The sequence below is a fragment of the Rhynchophorus ferrugineus genome, unplaced genomic scaffold (genome assembly GCF_030347505.1).
Source record: "Rhynchophorus ferrugineus isolate W39M unplaced genomic scaffold, kcgeb_rfMv2 rfM3, whole genome shotgun sequence".
Taxonomy (NCBI): domain Eukaryota; kingdom Metazoa; phylum Arthropoda; class Insecta; order Coleoptera; family Curculionidae; genus Rhynchophorus; species Rhynchophorus ferrugineus.
Window position 1 is genome coordinate 36,789,795 of NW_027472582.1, and position 23,763 is coordinate 36,813,557.

Below are 23,763 nucleotides of genomic sequence, written 5' to 3' on the forward strand. Positions count from 1 at the left end.
TTTATATCAAACTGCGGATACATTTTGATTATTCTATAAAAACATACAGTGACGCAACTCAATTATTACGCATAACAAGCTACTAAAATCAATATTTATCAAAGATATGTTGCTCGCTTATCCGTGCTTGAATGATCTGATTCAGATAATTATCGTTTGTTTGGGAAGTCTTGATGGATCCATTTGATAAAAATGGTCAGGTTTTATATATATCATTATATTTAATTCAGATTATTATTTATATTAATAACATTATTTCTTTCAAAGAATATTAAGAAAAAGATTTTTGCCGAAACCAGGGATCGAACCAGGGACCTTTAGATCTTCAGTCTAACGCTCTCCCAACTGAGCTATTTCGGCAGTTATGTTATAACTACATTCCATGCAACTGGATATATGTATAATTTATCACACAACTTTTAACGGCAATGACTACAATAAAAAGTGTATTCTAAGACGAGCGGGGTGTTTGTGTTAAGATGATGATGAGTAAAGCGTACAGCCAGTTTAGTTTGAATTCGAATAGATAAAAACTAGCGTTGGAAACTAACGTGTGAAAACAGTCCAAGCAGTCGATAGTCCCAAAACAGTCCAAACACTCGATAGTAAAAAAACTAGCGACTAAATATAATAATTACTATTTTCAGTCAAATGCAAGGTTCGATTTTTGTTCAATTCGTGATGTCAGACGAAGATGTACGAAGCATTTCCTGTATAAATTGTGAGAGAGGAAAGGACGGAGATAATTGCTTGGAGCACTTAATTTTATATGTGCTTATATTTTCCAGCGGTATTATAAGCGAGACAGAGATGTATATTCCTTCTCGTACTAACTTAAAAAAAGAAATGGAAAAAATAATTACTGAGTACTATTAATCTGCAATTAATAATTTAATTTTAAAGGAGGTCGAATTACTTTTATATTTGAATGTTCTGTAAATCTGTAAAAAGGAATGGAACTTTTCTTTGGAATGGAATAATGCCCCAAAAATTTGTCGTATTTTATTATGTTAATTGCTATTTTCACATAATCAAAACCTAAAAACTAAAGATGTACAATAACCATAACACTAAATATAAATTAAACTTATACCTAATCATTAAAAAGAACTAATTCATGACATAATTAAAAATAATCTCAAAATAAATACTAGGGCTTTTTTAAATGACCGGAAACATATTTTAACAAAAATCGAGAGAGTAATCGAAATATTACCTACTATTACCATACAAACAGTGAAAAGTATTTTACTAATTATTATTCACAATATTAATCTTTTTACCCTATTGCATTAACAATCTTGAAAAATATCCTTCCAGAATACTGCCATATCAATATACAATATATTGTTATTTAGCAACAGATTTAGCAAACAAACTAGCAAAAAAAGCATGAAACTCTACATATTACATATAAATCTATGTAAGCATAAATTGGATACATTTATGTCAAGGTTGTGGGTAGAACGACAGAGCCAGAACCTTAAAAATCAGTCGAATGGAACTAGTAGAATTAAAAATAGTAACTAAAAGTACACGACAGAAACAGTCGATAGTAAATAGTAATAAAATCTGTCGCACCGAAAATAGCGACTGAAAACAGTCGACTGAAATAATCACTGGTAAAAAATAGTAAAATCAGTCGAGTCAAAAATACCGACTGAAACAGTCGATAGTAAAAAGTAGTCTATTACTAGATAGTCGATAGTCGATTTCAGTCGATAGTTCCCAATACTACTAAAAACCCTTAGCTTCGTTTTTTATCGGCGTTCAGCAAGTCGCGTCTTCTTAACTTATATTAATTAATATTTTAAATTGAAGTGCGTAAGTTATACTATTTTAAATCCCATTCATTGTCTACAAACAAATGTCTAAACATATAAAGAATATTCCTGATACCTAATCGCAGCCACCTACCAGGTCCAAATATGAATTAAGCAAAACACATACAAAAAATTCTATCAAAATCGGTTCAACCACAAATATAGTTATTATTCAATACATTACTGTAAATTAACATACATTATATGGCATGAAAGTGTTAAGCCAACAAATAATTGCAAGTCCGGGTGAATACTTTGCTGTTACAGGAATTAAGCTCAGTTTAGCTTGATGTATAAAAGAGAGCACGTTTTACTTTTAAAATTACAAATAATATATCAATATAATATAATATTTAATTTGGTTCTACATATGGCAACGGCCATTATTGGGGCGGTTTTCATAAAAATGTTACTTCTGCACAATTGAAATAAAAAATATTTAAAAAATTCCTGAAACCCTATCTCAACCACCTAACGTTTAATTCTGAATCTAAATTAGTTGCAAATCAATCAAAACGTACACAAAAAATTCCATCAAAATTAGTTCACTTCTACTTACCATTATACTTATATACTTATCATTATACTTATAGAATTACCATTACACTTATATCCTTACCATTATACTTATATGCTTACCATTATACTTATATACTTACTATACACTACCATTTATCACGTTTTGCCACCATTTGTACTGACTGCACAAACCAAAGCAGCCGATCCAACACTAAATAACGAGGCCCTTCATTTTAATGATCTGATAATTTCTTTTTTTCAGGTTACAATGCATACATAAGAATACACTGAACGACCCTCATTTTGTTAGGCAAGCCGGTAAGTAAGAAATTAGTTATAAGCACTAATTCAATACACACTTGTACTGTATTAATTACTTTAATATAAAGCATTTCCCATTATTATTAAGTACGCAAATACTCTAAGTGCTTAAATTATTTATAATGGTTCCTTTAATTATATCATTTTGTGTATCCCTTCATTTAATCATTATAATTCTATATATATTCTTCATTCATATATTCTTCAATATTTATAGACTTATACTATAGTATATACTTTACTATAGTCTTACAGACTATAGACGATAGACTTATAGGCTATAGAGTAAGAGATTATATACTTATAAACTATCGACTTACAGACTATAGTCTTACAGACTATAGATTTCAATATTTCTTCATTCTACAGAAATGAAATTTTGACAGCTCATGTGTGAGTTAGAATTTTCACCACCATGTTTTAACCCATAAGCTTTCTATTACTAAAGTAAGGTGTTATCAAATAATGTCAGACATTATGAAATTCACAAGAATTCACAAGTTAACCTAATATTTTTCTGTTGAGACCCAACTAAAAATATTTTTGTATATTTTTCGTCCTCTATAATATAAAAAATGTAATATGATGAAACTTTTATAAACTTCTTTCATATTTAAATAATCTTGAAAAGAAAAAAAGACAAAATAAAACCTCATGTATTTATTTATCAATATACAAATACTACAATGACAAACCAAAGTTATAGTTCTTTTATATACTTGAAGAGTATAAAGTATATTTTGGAATTCACCAATTAACCTAAAATCTCACTTGAAAATCAATCTATTTGTTGAAAAGTTAAATAATTTGTTTGTATTTTACATCATCACTATCAATAAACCTAGACTTTTCAAATTGCTTCCACTTAAACTAGATCATGCCTCATCCAATATAGCATCCATTTGAGTAGCTAGTTTACCTGCAATCATAATTTTATCTGATTTTAATAAAATTGACCTGTCATTCTTTGAAAAACTCTTATGCATTCTGGATCGATTACGCTCAAATTTAGAAGTAGTAATATTTTTACCAAAATGGGGCTCCCGCCGTAAAAATCTTCATGCGAGCCAAACTTCAATGGTTCTTGATCAATTTTAATGCCGTGGATTTACTGTATAATCAATGACTCTGATAGGATATGTTTCGATAAGGAACATCGAATCATATTTATCTGTACAGTTATTTTCTCAGGGTCAACTATACCTAAAATATAAAGAAATCATTATATAACTAAATTAAATCTGTAGAATTAATATAAAAATTGAATGGATACGCACCTGAAAGGAATGTCTTCATAAGTCTGTTCAGATTATAGGTGTTGTAATAGCTTCTTTGAAAATATTCACAAATCGATGATTTATCCATTAGTGCCTACCATTTATAATCAAAATATTTACAGTAAAGAGTAAATAAACTACAAACAATTCTTAACTTTACAAAACAGAGCTCCTACCAAGTCAGAGTTACATCCAAAACACAAAATATAGAGACAAATTATGCTCTGCCACGCCACCAGAGGTCGCGCAAAGCGTGTTTATTTAGTGGGGGGGGGGGGCATACAATTTTAGTAAAATATTTTATATAAATACTAGTTAACATTTAAAAACAACATGTAATATCACAACTGATAACTTATTTTCTGTACATTAATTATTGTCGTAAATATTATAATATAAAAATCTATAAAATAAGAAATAATTTGTGGAACTCCAGGATACTAGTTACATGTTACAATTTTGATTATGAAACTTTCTTTTTTTATGTATTAGTACTTAATTATTAGTTTTTTTATTATGTTTCCTCTGGATATTGAAAGCAATGAAAACAAATTTAACGTTTGCTGTATAATAGTCACGTTTGCTGGGATAACATTTTATCAAGGATTTCCTTTAAATTTGCTTAGGCATATACTTTATAATACATAAATAATTCTAGAGATGCCTTTAAAAACATATGAATTCTAATAAGTTTTTGGTATCGTAAGACAACATTTGTCATACTGGCGAGTTTTAATAAATTCTGTATCGGTATCGCTTTCTTGATACAGAATTTTTACCCTACAACCTTCACATTTAATTAATTTTAATAATTGTCTGGCAGTGAAACCAGATATATTTGTTCTGATGTTCCTTTCTATTTTATTTTTTTATAATATTTAATGATACGTGTAGGAACTGTTATGGAAGGCATGGATGATAATGTGAAAGTTGTTGTAGATTGGTTGGCAGTTACCACGTCGCTTGTAAGAAAGTTATCCAAACTTCTTTTTTCTTAGTTCTGTTTTGCCTATTTATTCTATGAACTTCTTTAGAAGCAGACTTCTTGACTTTTTTAAAAACTAATTGTTTGTATAAATGCCGGGCTTTTGGAGTTAACATATGTTGTAGTAACATTAACTGCAGCTAGTATCTGACCTCTGGATTCTATAAAATAAAAATTATAAAAATTAATAAAATAATGAAAAGATATTGCACACACTTACTTACCTGCTTACTTACTTGTTACTTTTTTGGTGTTATATGATCTGGCACGCGACTGTCTGAAGTTGAAGCATGTGCCTTCCTCTATTTCTATATAATCTATATAGACCCATAATATAATTTGTAGTATAAGTATTGAGGTATCTCAATTTCGAAAAAAAATTGTACTTACTTTTTACACTATTTAGGTTGCAACTGGGAACCTTCATCTTTGTTAAGCAATAATCTACCATATTTGGGTCTATAATCTAACAAAAGATGAAAAAAGGCTGAAAAAATTTAAAACATTAGTAATAATATAACAATAATAATTATTTTAAACTTGAATGAACGCGCAAAATAGACAGACTGTATTTCGATGTTTTGCGAATAAACGCTACAACAGAATAGACACATTTCAATGTTTTGTAAACACTAAAAGTAATATTTTATGACATTTATAATTCAAATCTAAAGAAATAAATCTGTAATCTTTTTATCGACGGCCCTCTGGCGGTGTGGTACTACACTAAGATCATGGTTGCGGGTGTGACCATTTAAGTTCCCATTCTATATTTCAATGTTTTGTGATCCAAAATGGCTCTTGTAGTAAGTTGGATTCAACCTCTCGAATGTTTGTAAATGGCAAAGCTGCATAATCAGACGAAAATTACCGAAAACTACCGAATACGGTTGGGATTCTTCAAAAATCGCCTCGTATTTACAGCGATGAATCAAACTAAACGAAACACGGTTTGCCAATAACCCAATGCGTTACTTTATAATTCACTACTATTCATTAAAACAACAATACAATAGAATGACGAACATATAATTATTCAAAAGACTTATATACATAGAACACCCGTCAAAGTTGAAATATAATTTGAAAATAGATGTTGGACTTTAAACTAAAAAAGTAAATTTAAATATTATGCCATGTAAAAATTGTCAAACATTGGACAGATCTGTCCAAACCTCGACCACCCAGACAATATCACTATATAGCAATTATACTTAGACCGTATATACAAATTGAATTTACCTACTATTAATTATAAATTATGTTAACCATAATTTATAAATCTAGTATGTCGTATAATAACAAAATGTGCGAAAATGTGCACAGCGTGATAGTACAATGACATATGAGGATTTCATCATAGTATGCCATATATGTTATTTATTACTAGTATTGATATAATTAATTTCAAATATTGATGTTTCTGCAAGAGATTTTGTTAAGCTTACTTAACTTATGTAGAACTGGTAATAATTAACACAACGGCTCAGTTAAATTGATTGCTAAATATATATTCGTCCCGATTCGTTAAACTTGATTTTTATGCAACCAATTGACACAGATATTTAAAATCTGTATATAAATACCATAAAACGTTTAAATTTTGTTTATTATAGGTAATGCCGAAATTAATATAATAAATCACATATAGATTCCAATATATATTTGCATATGCATACGCTTATTTTGTCAGAATAACAGGAAATGGTTATATATTTTTACTTTCTTACCGTATTTTGAATTTAAGTTTTGTTACTATAACTTTATATTTAATATTTGATGACCTGGTGAACTTCGTATTACCTACATTTATCTTGTAAATTTTGTACGATAATAACAATAGCCACTTAACAGACGATTGTCAGTGAATTAAACCTCCTCAGGTACTTACCGGCAGGTGTTTTTTGTTAGGTCTAATGATGATATGACACTGAGGAGTGTAAATTGTTTTTCTGGCGAACAAACATCGGTAGTTCTTTAACAGTGCATTTCGTCACTGTTAGATTACGGGCACATCGCCATACCTATTTTTGTATCTAGACTTTCGGTCCAATTTTAATTTTCCTCCAGTACAACATAACTCAATAGATTTACCTCTGTATTTTAATGCCTCACAATATAGATATACGATTGGTATTGTTTCAACTATAACTGATTTGTTGGCAGTATAATCTATATCTGAGTGGTATGGAATGCTGCTCGTTTCCGGAATACAGGAACACTGCATCGGCAGAATCGCTCAATTTCATTGTGTCGTTCTCGCTGTTGTTGTGATTGATGTGCATAAACTCGTTGCACGATTCGAAATTAACAATAATAAAAAGTTTTTTTTATTACTCTTTGGGATTCCACAATCTGCCCTATTGGCAATAAGTATTTCTTATGTCTATATTATATATACATGGAATATAAAAAATCACTTCATTAAGCAATCTTCTGTATAAAATATTATCTTAATTAATTAGTCTTATTCTAAAGTCTACATATGTGTAGTAATCAGATCAGGTTTTATTAAACGTTTTAGTCTACGCACTTCACTATCACATCGCATATTTAGCTGATTAGCGAGTACATTGGGATGCACTGACACTCTTTCGAAGTAATTCACACAAACACATTCAATTACACTCATTATAGGTTGTAGAGGAATATCGCGTTGTATCACCTTATTTGAAATATAGTACGGAGCACCAACAATGGCACGCAACACTTTATTTTGGAACCGTTGAATGATGGATATGTTAGATTTGCTAGCGGTACCCCATAGTTGGGTTCCATATGACCAAATAGGCTTGAGTATAGACTCATACAGAAATACCTTGTATCTAATAACTTGGATTTGCACCCGATAAGCCAATACGTTTGATATAATTTAAGCCCAAGTTATTTCCGTTTAGAGAGTATGTGCTTCTCCCAAGTTACGCGTCGATCTAAGTGCATCCCAAGATATTTAACATGTTCTGCTTGAAGGAGTTGATCATGATTAATGCTATGCTTAATGATTAATATTCACTGGAGAACATGTTATTCTACGTAGGGTAAACGTTACATGCATAGATTTTGTTTCATTAGTTTTCTCTTCAACCATAATTGTATTTGCCCCAGGCGGGCTTTTAGGTTTATTGATGCTGTAACTCGATCTTCATGGGATGCTAAGATTACTGTGTCGTCTGCGTATGTTGCCACAATAGTTGTTTTTGAGGTGGGCAGATCGGCCGTATACAGAAGATACAGTACTGGACCCACTACACTACCTTACGGAACTCCTGAATATGTGGGATTTAATTCGGTATGTTCATCGCCTTGATTTACAATAAAATGTCTATCAGTGAAATACGATTTTAGTAACTGATAGTCCGGATGAGGCAGAAGTTTTTTTAGTTTAACCTGCAAACCAGTATGCCATACTTTGTCAAAAGCCTGAGATATATATATATATATATATAGAAAAGCAGCCCAACAATATCTTTTGGCATTTGGGTCAGTGTTTATTTTGTTTGCAAGTCTGTGCACTTGTTCTATAGACTCATGCTTATTGCGAAAGCTATACTGATGTTCTGGAATATTTTTTTTTCTTTTTTATTATATAGTTTAGCTTTTTTATGTATAATTTCTCGAAAACTTTCGAGATTATCGGTAATAAACTTATAAGGCGGTAGAAGGTCATATCTTCTGGTATTTCCTGGTTTAAGAATCATTAATATTTTAGCTCTTTTGCAGATGCTAGGGAAGTAATTAATTCATAGCATAGCATTAAATATAAATGTTAATATTTTATACCCTTTTCTGATAGTTCTTTTAAAATTTTACTAGTAATTAAGTCATAACCAGGAGCTTTTTTAATATTAATCTCTTCCATTATTGTTTGCTTAACTTTTTTGACCGTTAATTTCTCGTACGGTAAGTCCATTTATAGCGAATCGAGAAAGCTAGTAATTTTATTTTAGCTGAGACTAGAAAGGTTTAAAAACATTTTTTAAGTGTTTTATTGTTTCTCGCTCAATTATTTTCGTTTGTTTTAATGGGTGGGTTATGCTGCTGGGATCTCCTAAGCTTTTTTGTTGCTTTCCACAATAAATAGTCTGTAGCCTCAGTTGGTGTCAAGTTTTCTTGAATGCCTTGGCTTTCTTCATTTTGGATTAGTACTTTCAGCTTTTTTATTGCCCTATTAAATTTTCTTTTATTCTCTTCAGTCCTTTGCTGTTGCCAATTCCGTCGTAACTTTCTTTGTTCTGTAATCTTTTTCTGTGTTGTAGATGATATATGTGTATTTATTCTTGGAAATATTTCACTGTTAGGAGTCGCGTAATATGCTGCCTCCTGTATATTTTTAGTAAAGTTTATTGCTCTTATTTCTATATCCATTTCAGTTTGTACAGTTTAGTTCTATTATTTCACAGAGAAGGGGGTTTACTTTTGATGGTAATTTTTGAAGAAATTGTTACTATTATTGGTGAATGATCAGAGACAGGTCGAAACACGATTTTGCGTGAGACCTTTTTGTATCAATATTTTTTTAATACAGAAATCTAGAGTATCTGGTTTTTTTTCTTGAAGGTCAATATGTTGGTTCACCAGTATATGTAGCAAATTATCTGTATTTATTGCTTTTAGCTGTTCTCTACCTTTTGAGGTTATTATTCTTGTACCCCACATTAAATGTTTTGCATTGTGATCTCCTCCGACCATAAATATATTATCTAGCGTACTGAACAATCCTTGAAAGTGTTCTGCCTTGTTGCTATGTTTGGGTGGGCAATAAATCGCCGACATTGTTAATGGTCCATGGACTTCCTCTATCCATATATCTTCCTCTAGAAAATCCTCATTTCTATTAATTATTTTTGTTATCACAGGATCTACTCCAGTGGTATTATTATATTTTAGTTATTTTCTTTCTACTCTTAGATAATCTATTGTTGGTTGATCATCAGGAAATTATGTTGCTGGACTCATTGTTGATGGCCTTTGTTAATATGCATGATTATATAAATAAATGAAGAGTTCGTTCCACGGTCTGTAATCATGCCAGAGCAAAACTTCGGAATAACGTCTGATATTCATAATTCAAGGCAGTAAATTCCAAACTAAATAAGCATAATATATATTTAGTTTGTTACAAAATATATCCCTGGGTGTGCTTAAAGATATTTAATTTTTTTGTATTACTTACGCTATATTCTCGTTCACATATTATTTAGTCAAAAAAAGTCATTAACACAAAAAAAGTCTACCAAAAAAAAACATACCTATCATACCTATATACAATAAATTGTATACTTTTTAACATATTTACGATCTAAAACGATCTAAATACCGTAACATTTCTATCACAAAGTGCGATAAATATGTTATGCGTTATATTTGATATCTTAAATTAATGCTGAATATTGGAACCGTTTCTTGGATATATAGATCTTAAATGAACCACGAATAAGTACATACATACACATACACATACTTCTGAATAATGTCGCATAGACAACATAATAAACAATAAAATTAAATACACTTATTAACATATAAAAATTAATGTTTTTTTGTTTGACCTCAATGTGACGATTTTTGTTCAACAATAAATCAATTGTTCTGGTTCGATTTTTTTGCAGGCCAAAAAATGTGTAGCGAATTGAGGCATGTCGAATTTTACATCGTGGAATAACGGTCTACAAAATACCCAGAAATATAATCCCAGATGTTGAACACGGGCGGGGTGCCAATTGGAACCCGACACCGAATAGCTGGCGGCAACCCCGAGACGTTTATCTGGGATATTATTGAAGGGTATTTCGGTCATTTTCAGTGCTCAACCCTCGTTCGGTTAAGACGTGCCACCATCGACTGCCCAAGCCTCGTCTTCAGGTAACTCCGCTGCCATCCATTTTATCATTTGTATTTTCACATCTTTTTTATATTGCCAATAAATAACGGTCACATTATGTAAACACCACTGTTTCATTTCGATTTACCTCCATTCACCGAGCCACATCATTTTTACCCTAAAAATGTATATAAATGAACTTTTTTAAGTTTACAATTTAACTAGGAAAATGTAACTATTAAAGAGTTATTTGTGATAAAATTTTTGCTAGTTTATATTTGTACTGTGAAAACAGAAACAATTAAAAATGATTCCATATTTGTCTCTATATTTTTTAGTTACTCATAAGATCAAGATACATATGATGCGATCTCCCATAGGTAAATAAGTAAAGTTGTAACAAAAATAGAGCACCAAGGGGCAATATATATATATATATATATATATATATATATATATATATATATATATATATATATATATATATATATATATAATATATCGATGTAACCGGAATTATTAAACATTTTAAATAGCTCTTTAGGATGCATTAAAAATATTCGAAACACAAAAAAAACAACATTATGCATTTAAATAATACATTTACTATTAAAATTACAATTAAGTATAGCATATTGATTTATTTATATTCTTCCATATTTGGGACCATTATGATTTGGTCTGCAGTGCATAGTATAAATCTTCTTAATCTCCTAAGGGATTCCCTTAAATTTATCACTGTTTACTTCCTAAACTTATTTCTGCGCCAAAGCAGAATCCTGTGGAAAAAAATCCATTCTATTTGAAACTTCACAACCGGAAAAGTCTCTTCTGTAGTCGATTTAAATAAAGTAACAACAAATTTCCTCAAAATTATTTTTAAAATATGTAAAACACATCTATAAAATTTCAGATCGAAAGAAAATAAATAAGCATAGTAACAAGGGCGCTTATTTAACTTCCCACTCTACATTACTATATTTTGTGGTCTTATTTGAATAGATGCAAAGTTAAATATAGTTGCAATTCTACGTAATCAAGAAAAATTGTTGCTTTTAGCATTCACGTTATTTTTTAGTCTGGTACGTACACGAACAAATTGTATGATTTCCTGATCTGTGCGAAGGTATATACCAATTTGCAAATAAATTTCAAAATATTGCTGAATAATATTTGTGGAGTTGTTAAAAAAATGTCAAAAATCGCCAATGTCTATTACACTTATATTTTAACAATAATTAAAACAATTTTTATATAAATGCCTTAATATATCTAGTAGTTCTTAACCTAACTGAAATATAATTGTTAGAGAAATATAGAACAGACTGGGATAACATTACGCATACACAATAGATAATGCAATAATAGAATGGTGCTAAGAGGCAACGTATCATCTAATTTCAACAATCGCTGTATTGAGTAATGACACTACAATATACCACTAACTAATATACAATTTCAACCACTGCGGTAACCAGAGCATTTAAAATACAATACTGGATAAAATAAAAAAAAACCTTAGTTCCATCGATTCCGCAATGAGTTACGATGAAATTATAAACTATCTCAATGAATTCTTAACTTCATTTGATTTTCCAGGCATTCTATCGCACCTTTTTATTTTTAAAATTAACGTTCATGTAATTCTTCAAACTTCAAACTCTTATAAATAGCTCCTTTAATGATAGCAAAAATTAAAGGGAACCTCTCAGTGTTTCCACAGATAGGCTTATCGGTTTCGACAATCTCCATAAAGGACCAGAAATTGCATACATCTAAAAACTACAGTTAATTATACAGCCACAAAAGTTTATAGATCAGAATCATAACCTCTTATCACTATTTCATTCAAGAGTTTTACATACGTCTGACAACCGGACGACTTTGACAGTCTCATTCGTTTACGTGTTAGAACTAATCAGTCAGCATCGTGTCTCTTTTTAGCTAGAGCAAAATGAAAAGGAAAATATTGTCTGATTCTGAAACGAATTTACAAATTGCGGCAGACAATCCATTGAACATCTTAATGGCGTTGAATTTTATCTATATTTTTTAAGATTTTATGTAATTATATATTTTAATATGTCTAATAATAATTTATTTTAATACGCCAAATTCAGAAATGTTAAAATTTTAGATGAAAATTTTAAATGAAATTAACAGGGTTTGAATTACTTTAATCTAAAATATGAACGTTAAAGTGTTCTAAACACTTTCTTTTATCTGATCTATCTGTAATTAATTTGCGTCATGTTCTCTTAACAAGCAAACTAATTGTAGAAAGCCTTTTTTCTCTTGTACCATATTTTACTTGTTTATTCGCCTTACTCGATTAAATATCACTGAACATGTTACCATTAATGTGCAATAATATAAATCTGTTTTTAAAAGGTTAATAGCGCTTAAAATTGTAATACTAATCGGTCACCGGTTTTGAAGGGATGATATATGATGGTATCGATGTTACCAAGCCTTTCTAACCTAGTTTTTTTCGAGAGCAAATTTATTGATCTTGATAATATTTCATCACTCATGATATATTGCATATTATTACAGAAATAGTTTCGAATCATTTAACTAGATCTCGAACATAGCAGGCTAATTTGCGGATAACAGAGATTGAAAATTAATATGACCTATTCAAGCCTAACATTTTGTAATAGCTCTTTTTTATTTAATATAATAATCATAATTAAAGGATTTTTAACGTATTTATGGATGATAATGAAACATTAATATATGCCTGAATAGTTCATTATAGTCTTAGTATTAAAGAACACCAATTTAAATTGGTTTAAAATTTTTAATTATATGATTTATGTTGTTTGTTTACATCCTCTCCTTTCTGATGTTCTTTTAGTGACCTCAAGCCACTCTTAATTTTACATGTTGCAAGAGTTTATGTACTCAAGAATATTAAATTAAATATTCTAAGAAATATAAATGTTAAAGTTAGTAGATATCAGGTGTCAAGATATAAACGATTAGGTCCCTTGTACTTTAGCTGTGGTAGTATTCAAGAATTCTTATGAAGCTTCAGTGCTCAAAACGATGAGATATTAATCAATTGTGAAATTTATTAATTTTTTTAAATTTTTACCTAATTTCAGCGAGTTATTAATTTTATCATACTTGTACTTATCTAACCTAATAGAGTTTTGTAATATGTCCTTTCGTTATGAATAATACAACCAATAAATATATAATAGCGATTACATACTTAAATTATCCGAAAAAGTGGAAGCATGTTCATATTCCAATTATCTTTGTTCAAAAATTGTCAAATCAAATATATCTGATCAACAATATCGATGAAGTAAAATTTCAAAAGCCACCTGCTGCTGTGGATAACAATGAGTTACGAAATTTGTTTATAAGTAGTTTGAAATCGGGTTACTTTGCTTTTTTTTTTGATATTTAGCAGTCATATTTATGGTATAAGATTAATCAAAATAGTTTATTATCCAATCTATTTCATCTACAATTTTACAATATATCCATCGACTGGTTGATATAGGCACCAAATTCTGTAGCTTCTTGGACAATTACGGAGTAAAACATTTTAAAATCTGGCTATATATTTTAACACCAAGGTTTGATACCATCTATTTATTAGATGGTATCAAACCACTAAAAGCACTAAAAGCAGTAAAATTTAAAGTGGATATTGTGAACTCAACGACAATTAATTAATATAAAAAGGATCCGATTAAAGTTTGCAATGAATTTACTTTGGACCACATCCTGATTAGTTGTCTTTCAATGTAAATGTTTAAAACGTATATGGCGTCAACTATAGTATAATGTTATTATCAAGTTTTCCATCTTAACGTAGTTTTATTTAGAATGATGCTACTTTTTTTGACGAAAACTTAGTTACTAATTTTAGGCTCATAGTCATTGGTTCTGAAAATTACAACTTTCGACATTTCGTAGTTTTACAGGTAATGGTAATGTTAATAGTCAGGCATAATTTTCACTCCATTACCGTAATGTTATACTTGCATAAATATATTCGATCTATAATTTATTTTAATTATTTAATGACTGTGTTGCTTATATTTATGGAAAATAATAGGCCTTGTCAAACTATTTAAATTACCAATTAGCTAAATTGTTGACAGTTATATCATTTTATAAATACTAGATAAATGACAAAAAGTATTAGGATTGATAAACAAGAAGGGAAATGAGATCTATTATGAATTAAAACTCAATTTCAATAAAGGGGTAAAGTATTTTTACGTTGGCGGCTATATAATAATCCATATATATGCAACCATACGTTGGTGGTGAGCAAATCATCAAAATCTGTTCAAAAAACATTTTGTTGTTTATTCAGCTATTGTTAATTACCTGAGCCTTTTAAAACCTATTTTTGTTGCTGTTTCAAAGTGTAGAGCCATGTAACCACTCCTGTATCTATTAAAAATATTACAAGGTACATGCACTGACTGCACAGTCATTATGCAAGAGCTTATCTCTGCCTATAGTCAACCGGATCCAAAAATTGACCGAAAACGGAAAAGGAATATAAATAATCATATTAATTTTACGTTACAGAGAAATTATGGAAAGTTAATGATTTCCTCCCTTAATGAATTGCTCAATTTTTGAAGCAGAATCAGCGAAAATCTAGTCATTTATTTTGATGGTAATTTAAATTTGGAAATATTACGTTAGACAAACGGCTGACTATATCAAACTCAAAATCAAAAAGCAGTACTGGTTTGTCTGACGATACTCTCAACATGACGTAACAACAAAAAGATTGGTTTATCTGTTAATAAGCTGTAATAACGTGTAAATAGTTTTTCTACCCATGGCTTTCTAAAATGGGGTCAAAAGAATTCTTTTTATAATTACCAATGCTTATAGTTCGTAATGAATGAAGAACTGCATGATGATCTCAAAATCAAAATGATCTATAAAATCACTCAATATTTTCCTTTAAATAAGAAAAGAAGATTACAAAATCACAGCAACGTGGAAGCAATATAGCTGCTAGGTAACGTTCAAGAGATCATACGATTCAATCGAACCAAAGGTCTCGAATTTGTTCTATACATTATTGTGATAATTAGTTAAGATTAGGATATTAATCAAGTTTAATTAAGTTTGTACAAGAAATCGTTCGATTAATAGACTGTAGCTGATTCTTCCGGCAAAGAAAGAAACCATACACTACAGTCGAAACATAGTCGAAAGGATTGCCTAAAAATAGTACTTAGCAATAAAAAATATATTTAATAATAAATTATTTTAATTTCACTATTTCTTGATTTACACTATTCAAAACTATTTCTTGCTAAAAACAAAAAAAAAACAACCCAAATTTACTTCATATGAAATAAGCAGAATTGAATATATAAATTAAAATTCGTACACATAAATCTGCTCTTGTTTAAGCTATAACCAATACATTTAATTCAATTAAAAATGTCAGTAAACTATTGAAAGTAGGATAGTATGTAGCCTATAGTTAATGCGGAAATATATATTGCAATGGATTATTAAAATAAATAATGTTACGCACATAAACGGTTGCATAATCGTCGCAAAACGAGAAAATGGTCCGGCCGAAGTGGCGGTTTAAAAGTGAAAGAAAACAAGATAAGAGACGCAGCGGCAAATTTTCATCGAGGATCTGGCTCTTATATAACCGGACGTCTGTAACATCTCAACACGTTAAACGCACTGAACTAGCGAGTTTTGATTTATCATTCCGAAAGTGACCCCATTACACACATAAAAATCTCTTAATTATCATAACAAGTGCATTTATGGTTGTTTAATTCCACTTGTTTTAATAAAAGCGACATTTTCTATTTACGTGATCTAATACGTTTTCTCAATCATATTTTTTAATATAATAACGTGGGAGTTTTCTAAAAAGTGTCATCTATGCATTTAATTATATTTGGTGTACAATTATGATACAATCATTAAAAAAATATACGTCAAACGTCGTAGATACATGTATTAGCATAACCATGTACAAATATTGGTTTATTTGTTTCTTCTCAGTAGGGGGTCTCTGGGGAAAAGTTTTGCTTTGTCCAACATTTAGATGGAATTACATCGGCCATTCAAGTAATTTTATTGGTTAATTGAAATCTCCATTATAGGCACCTGTAAGAAAAATATAACGTTAATTATATATAATATTTAATATATAATCATAAACAATGAATTTTGGTGAACATTGGAACAAAACATAATTATTCGTTCTATCTTTTCCCTTTTTCTTGTTTGTTTGGTGCCGTCAATTTAATAGGATCTATCTATCTTTCGTTTCGAGTTCTATCTTTATGTTTTCTTATAATAAAGCAAACTTTAAGTCCTTCCCTGTTACAATTCTGTTTACCTGTTATATCCAAAAATCTATGGCGCAACTTATTATTTATATAATAATAATTATCAATATTCTATCTGGTAGATCATTATGTGTACAATTAAAATATTCCAAATTTATATATTTTTTTAAATATAATTTGACAAAAAATATGTTTTATTATCGGCGTGGCAATATCTCGGTATATAATAAAAGAGATAGCTCAAAAACTTACTGAAGTATAATAATACAATTTTCTGGGGAATGAGATATTGCATTGCCTCCTTTGTTCGTATAGGAACATCTGCAGTAGAAGGTATCAAGTTGCAATTTCTCAGCTCCTAGTAATATATCCCCCGTTAGTATGGAATGTAAATTATCTAAAGGCCAAATGAGATGAAAAAAATTAATTTATAATGAGCGCTTTAAATTATTTCTCAAAAATGCTATAAGAAGGATTTAATAATAGATCCAAAAAAAAATCCACATTATATTGATTACTTATCCTTAAGCTAATATATATGTTCGGCTGATTTTTTTTCTTTAATGAAATGAACCTATTTAAGTCGTAAACCGCTTTGCACCAAAATTCTTAGAGTATTGAACTTCAATTAAACCTCTCTTAAAAGGTTTGCTTTCAGTAGTTAATATTTTAGTAGAGTTGAAACTATCAAGTAATTCACTCAAGAATAACATTATATCACCATATAAAATTATATCGTTGCATAGCTTCTTTCGGAAGGGGATTAATTTCTAAAATTAAAAATAGATATTTGATATCCTATATGATTATTAATATGAATAAACCTACTCCAACAATAACAGAACACGCTTTAATGATCATACATTTCTTTGGTAGTCAATCCTGTCAATTTGGGATTTCTGAAGTTATCAAACATTTCTTAAAGATAGCCAAATACTTCCGTAGAAACGATTCTGCATTTCTTTACTATCTATGCATCCGGCTACATAACACTTCCTAGATCGAGAATTCACTACACTTATTATACTACCGACTTACATATATATACTAATAACTTAATCTCTAAGCGTTATAAAAATCCAAACGCTCTGTTTTCTTTGCTTTGATATAATCAAATCCTGTCGCGGGTCTTAGCATAGCGGTTAAAACAAGTAATAAGTTAAAAGTAGCGACATACAAAGGGTGGACGTCGCGAAACATTTCCTCAAAATTTCCTATAAAAATCTATGTGGTTATCGTCAAGTCATTTTCGACTGAAACTGCAGCTACGTTTCTATGAGCTTCATCAGCGGCTCCCAAGTACTTGCGATAACGGTATTGGTAATACATAACATACTATGATGTATTTTAATTCCTCAAGATTATTATTTTCATGTATTATTTTTACTTTTAAAACAAAGATCGAAGCATAAGAAAAATTATCGGCAATGAAAGTTAATATTAAAACTAAAGAAAATGGAAGCTTTTATAATTTTCAAAGATTTCCATTCAATACTATTGCCTTATTCAAAGTATACGCTAATCATGGAAGGCTCAAAATTGCACTTTCAATATTCATTACCTTTGTCGTTTGGTTTGAAAAAATAAGCTCCCGAATCCCATCAGATGCTTTCATAAACTTATAGTGATTCAACTTCGTCATATCCTATTTGTCGATTTTGGTTTGAATGATTTGAATGGGGGCCAAAACTCAAAGGAAATTATGTGATGGAATTATGTGATTTTAATGAATTCAGATAGCATAGCAATTTATGAATCAACTGCTCCCAGATGTTGTTATGCGATGGAAGAAATATGGAAGGAGGAAAATGGTTACCATATAGCGTATTGTGACTAGTAGTGCTGTAGATTGACACACGCTTTGGAAATATTGAAGTGTAAATATATATTGATTGGATCGCTGCCAAACCAATATCATTCCTACGATATCATTCCTACCACAAATATGGGGAAAAGTTTGATTAGCAGTTTCCCTGCCAATAACGCGCTAACCCGTAATGTGTAAGTTTCATTGGACGCCAATTACGCCCCAGCGCGTTGTATGTGCGGTGATCTTTCTAAGACTTGTATGTAGTGTGCCTGTAGAGTTGTATCGGCATTATCTGAAGACTATATTTGAGTCATTTACGTGTTTGGTTTCGATTTTTCCTTTTTGATTCATATGTATTACGCCATTGCATATGGCGGGAAAAAATATCGATATGTCAGGGCCCGTCTAAAAGTCCCTCTCCTCCTCGGGCCCATCTAAGAGCCCGTCTTGTCTTTCATAAAAGGGTTACTAAAGGCTCCGTCTAAACCTACTTTCAGACAAAAAAGGCGCTCTTTATGTATGCACTGCATGTCCTGGATATCCTGCTTACTGTTTAAACTGCGCAAAAATTAGTCATGGGTGACCCCTTATGATTTATTTGAATAGGGTTTATTTTCGTTTTTCTGCTGAATACCTTTTAATCTTATTTTAATAGTTGATTCCTATTCCCACCATATATTACAATTTTGTTACGATATATTAAATTATCTTCTAATCAAAAATCTATTTTCCTATTCTGTCCATAATTCGCCACGCGCTCGTGCTTTATGCGATTATCCGCAATAAAATTTGATCTCAGTGCCCATAATGCCCCTGCGCGTGACACAAAAAAATGTCAAAAAATATAAAAATCTAAACTGGATATAGGTTAAAAAATGTTATATAGGCTTCTAGGGTAAGTATTTGATCCCAAATTGGCAGTGAACGGTTAATTTATATTATCCTATTTTATATATTTTATTGATATATTTTTCTCAATAAATGCACATTTAAAACATTATCGGGCTTTATGAACTAGTTGATTTAGTCAACTCTTTGATATTATAATCTATATAACCTATTTTTTACAATAAAGCCAAGAGTTTCTGATAGGAATAGACGTATATCCATCCAAAAATGGATCTATATCTAAAAATAATTATCTAAAAATTAGAAAAATATTCTGGAAACATATTACGGTGTCATCTACCATATCTACTACATCTCGAAACCAACATAATATACCCTTGCATTTCATGTTCACAAAAGTTAAATTATTTTAAATTTGAATAAATAATAATATAGTGCATTACATATTAATTTAAATAACTATCACGGAAAAAGCATGTTATCAATACTACAATGCTTTATAAAGAAAAATGAATATATTTCAATTTAATTAATCTATATTTGCTTTAAGAAGCTATGAATTTTAACGTACGTATTTATCAAAACATTTTGCTTCAAAAAATGATAATTGATTTTCTTTCATGAAACTCTTTTAAATCAATTTATTAAAAATTCGCATTTATTAAAAATATTTAATTATTACATTGTTACTAGTCGTTTCCGACTAACCTACAATTTGTCTTTATGATAACTTAAATCTAGGTATATAACTAGAAGGGGCCATCGGCCCTACCTAAGTCTCTAGTGAAATAATGTTTATATATGTCTGAGCTATATTTTTTTATTATATGCACCTCACTACACAACACTATACAAGATGAGATGGTTTGATTCTTTTGAGTCTGTCCTGTGCTGGTGGTATCCAAAAGCTGCAATATTTCAATATTCTCATGAGAATGGAGTCTTTCCTCATTCCCCCTTGGAAATCTCTGGATTTCTTGACTGACTGTGCGTATCTGAAGGTCTCGGTGTAGGTAATCAGTCCTATAGTATTTGGGTGCGTCCACAATACCTCTCAGGACTTTGTTCTGAAAAATTTGTATTTTGTTTATGTTACTCGATGTTCCTTCCAGCGAGGTTTTCCATCAAAATTCATTCCAAGCAATTTAACTTTGATAATTCGCATAACAAAACTATTTGTAAATACCCTATATTAAGTTAATCGAGCCTAAGAACGATTAAGTTAATTTAGAAAGGAGGAAACTGATTGTCTCCAAGAGGCGAAATTAAAGATTTAACACTAATAGTTATTACAGCCAATTGTAAAATTTCTCTCCAAAAAGAGAATAACCAAACAATTTCTACCTCGACCTTGAAAAATATGTTTTATTTTGACAAAATCTCGTGCAAAAAATAGCGAGACATGAAATGATAAATTAACGCTGAAAAAGTAATGCTGCGTTTGGTTGAATCGAAAAAGTTTGTTGCTCTTTGGAGTGTTAAAATTTAGTGAAAGTATTACAATCGATGAATATAAAAAACAATTTAATTAGATATTTACTCACTATAATGTTACATCTGTTGTACATATCGCGTTTAAATATCGGTTAATTTTAATACATATTTATGATACAAAAAGAATCTAAAACTTCATGTTAAAGCACACGTTAAAAACTAATTACTTTTACATTTGATACTTCATTTTACTAATTCCTAATATTAACAGATATTTTAATATGGAAATTCTTCAATAAATTACTCTTGGAAAAGTTTTATAATAAGCTACTCTAGGATATGTTAAATAATTTAAATTTGCGACAGTTTAGTAGCGCAAACAATGAAATTTCCACACTTAGAGCTTGCTATCTTGGTGGTTGCTGTAGCTATAGGTAACAGAATAGGCCTTCTATTGTTGCTATAGTCGTGGGGTCGCATTGTACCATCGTATAGCTGCCAATTTATATTTGAGATTGTCCATAGATAGGAATGAAGTTATCGATATAAAAAAACTATTTGAATAACTCTAATAACCAAGCTAGGTTAGACCTGTTGTCGGTAGTGATGATCAAGTTGGTCGCCAAACCTAATTGGCCTAATTAATCTATTAGTTTTGACTTTCTAATACATGTCCAAAATGACTAAAATTTGATATAAATAGACTTGACACTTGTTGTTTGTTATAACACAAAATGTTTAATATAAGGTAGTAAATCCTGAGAAAATGAAGAATTTGAAAATGATGACTTTTAAGCTCCTCATTGCTTTTAAATTGTAGAATATTGACTGATTTATATAAAAGGCTGATTTATATATATTTTCTTGCTGTGGATTTAAAATTAACTTTATCAGTATGTCGCAGTTGAATTATTTTATTGGGATATTTATAGGAATGGTCTTAATAACAAATAATTAATAGTGCATTGCAAAAAATATTTATTATTATATAGCAAGCATAAATTGTTCCTCCTATATATTAGGTGCTTGCATGATTTCTGATAATTTTAAAAATATATTTTCCGTAATTTTATATGTCTTTTTCCATATATCTAGTAACATGGTGACACTACGTCTAAAGAACGAAGACAGGTTGGCAGTGATCCAATCATCCATTCATTTTTGAACTTACATAGCATTTCAAAAACGTGTTACTACATTTTGTTGCCCTAGTGTCAAGCCATATGCGCAACTTTTTCAATCTTCAATTGAGCTACAATATTTGTTTAACAACAATATGGAGGTAATACGATACTTTTCATTCCATATTGCTGGTTAACATATATTTATCGCATAAATATATTAGAGATCAAATAATAATTTCTCTTAGAAGAACCAAATATTATTTAAAGATATTTAGTCCTTAAAAACATTTAAATTTTAGACGGACTGCTTATTTTATATATTAACTAACGTTATTTATTAAACTATAAAAAAACTAATAATCAGTCAGTTATAATTAATGACATGCTTATTTCATTTGGTGAGGTAATTGATCAACAGTCTATTGATAAATTTATTATAGTAGTATGAAATTTTTCTGGCATACTATAGATTAGTTACTTTCAAAATTTAAATTTATTACATATAATGTACAGTGTCTTGATCGCTAACAGGTTAATTATATTTTAAAAGAATATAAACACAACCTTTTTAAGACTAACAAATTTCAGTAAAGACAATTTTTTAATTTTATTATCTGCATTTTATGAGTGAAATTAAGTATATTTATTTTGAGATTTTCTAATAATAATCAAGTTGTATTTTGTTGTTGAACAAAACTGTAAATTGCTAATACATATTAAATTATATTGTTATTATCCTAAACACTAAGCACAATTACTAAATTATATATTTCTATTAACGTCTATATAAGAGGCTTCGAGCACAAATTATTACTCGGAACACTGTAGTATAAAGTAATATGTGTAACTAGTGATCACTTTTTGTGACAAACTAATTCATTCAATAATATATTCAACAGACAAGAGAACGTAAATACATAATTTGCATTACTTTTAACATCAAATTTTTGTAAATTATATATACGCTATAGACATGAAAGCTAGATAATTGATTACTTTCAATTGCACTAAGGATATTGCAAAATACTATATCGCGTGTCCATTCTATAATTTGTAAATTTGAATATTGACATATTTGCAAATTTTTTGAAATAATACACCGTATAGCCGAGAAAATTAATTATTAATAACCATATAGTTTACATAAGTCAAAATTAACTCTAATACTGTGATTTGATTGATATATGGCTACCACAATGGGAAACCTTGGAAGGAATTTGTTATTACGTTTTGTTTATTCCATAAATTTTGTTGTTTGATATTATAATTTTGCCAGAATACCAAAACCCTAAGCAATTAATACATCACCTTGTTTTTGTTTTAACACACTACTTCTGAAAGCCCGAACGATTCAGTGTTCTGCTTACATAGAACTATGTAATCTCCGTCTCCAATTAACCTTATTCCATTAGTAATCATTGTATATTGAATTTTTCAGATATAATTCAATCAAATAAAAAACGAATACTGGTAAGCTTAAACA

The 23,763-nt window shown here is 29.7% G+C and overlaps 1 protein-coding gene and 1 non-coding gene across 4 annotated transcripts in view; one reads left to right on the plus strand and one right to left on the minus strand.

Annotated features, from left to right (window-relative positions):
* LOC143193578 (uncharacterized) overlaps positions 1-23,763 on the plus strand; it is a 169,464-nt gene that overhangs the window by 88,868 nt on the left and 56,833 nt on the right. For all 3 annotated transcript variants that reach the window (XM_076399878.1, XM_076399880.1, XM_076399879.1), the window contains exon 2: positions 2,605-2,660. The gene's annotated coding sequence lies outside the window, so the exon portion shown is untranslated. The remainder of the gene's footprint in view (positions 1-2,604; positions 2,661-23,763) is intronic.
* On the minus strand, positions 288-360 carry TRNAF-GAA (transfer RNA phenylalanine (anticodon GAA)). The gene has a single exon. It is a non-coding gene; the product is annotated as a tRNA-Phe (tRNA).